This window comes from Magnolia sinica, unplaced genomic scaffold (genome assembly GCF_029962835.1).
Source record: "Magnolia sinica isolate HGM2019 unplaced genomic scaffold, MsV1 ctg249, whole genome shotgun sequence".
NCBI classification, from domain to species: Eukaryota; Viridiplantae; Streptophyta; class Magnoliopsida; order Magnoliales; family Magnoliaceae; genus Magnolia; species Magnolia sinica.
Genome location: NW_026682793.1, coordinates 158977 through 160185, shown reverse-complemented (window position 1 = coordinate 160185; position 1209 = coordinate 158977). Strand labels below are relative to the sequence as shown.

The window sequence follows — 1209 nt, the reverse complement described above, 5'->3', positions numbered from 1 at the left end:
CCTGAGTTAATTGAAGTGATGGCTGAAAACCAACATCTTCTACCCCAACCTAGGGTGGAGGACATTCAGGATAAGAATGAGGTGTATCAAGCACCCCCGCCACGTACCTTACGAGATTATTTACAACCAGCGGGGGTGAGTACGCCCTCATGCATGATTTTTCCTGAAAATATAGGACAAATGGACATCAAGCCAGGGGTTATCCAACTCATTCCTAAGTTCCATGGGCTTGAATCTGAAGAACCATATCTACATTTGAAAGAGTTTGATGAGATCAGAGCCACTTTATATTTTCAAAATGTGTCTGAGGACATAGTCAGGCTAAGACTCTTTTCTTTTTCCTTAAAAGAGAAGGCTAAGACGTGGTTACATTCACTGCGTCCTAGATCCATTGGCACATAGAATGATATGCAAAGGGAATTTATAAAGAAATTCTTTCCACATCATAAAACGATTACCCTTAAAAAAGCAATTATGAACTTCACCCAAAAGGAGGATGAAACGTTTTACCAATGTTGGGAAAGGTTCAAGGATTTAGTCAGTTCATGCCCACAACATGGCTTTAAAACGTGCCGTATTACAAATTTTTTCTATGATGGACTGACATCTTCCATGCGCCAAATGGTCGAGACAATGTGTAATGGAGAATTCATTAATAAAAATGTTGACGAGGTATGGGATTACCTCGATATTCTTGCTGAAAAAACACAATCATGTGACTATTACCCAAAGTCGAACACCACATCTAGGCCAACTCAATTAAAGGAGAAAGGTGGATTATATCTCTTGAAAGAAGAGGATGATCTTAAGTGTAAAGTGACTACGCTCATAAGGAAAGTTAAGGCCATGGAAGGAAAGAAGGATAAGGTTAATGAAAGTGTTTGCGGCATCTGTGATTGCAACATTCATACAACTGAAAATTGCCCTACAATACCTGCCTTTTGAGAAGTGTTGAATGAACAATCCAATGCCGTAAATAATTATCAAAGACCTTTCAATGGACCAACCTCTAATACGTATAATCCTGGTTGGAAAAATCATCCAAACCTTAGTTGGAGAAATGGACAAACTGCTACCCCTCAAAGTTTCTTCAATTAAAATCCAAATCAGGGGAAACCTCAAGAAGAACCGGTTCAAAATTCCATGCAAGAGCTGACCCATGCAATGCGAGACTTTATGCAAAAGATGGATTCACGTATGATGGTTATA

General features: G+C 39.1%; 1 non-coding gene across 1 annotated transcript; it reads right to left on the bottom strand.

The window, feature by feature from the left end:
• Positions 1-456: 456 nt before the first annotated feature.
• On the bottom strand, positions 457-563 carry LOC131236168 (small nucleolar RNA R71). Its single transcript, XR_009166596.1, has one exon. It is a non-coding gene; the product is annotated as a small nucleolar RNA R71 (small nucleolar RNA).
• Positions 564-1209: the final 646 nt, after the last annotated feature.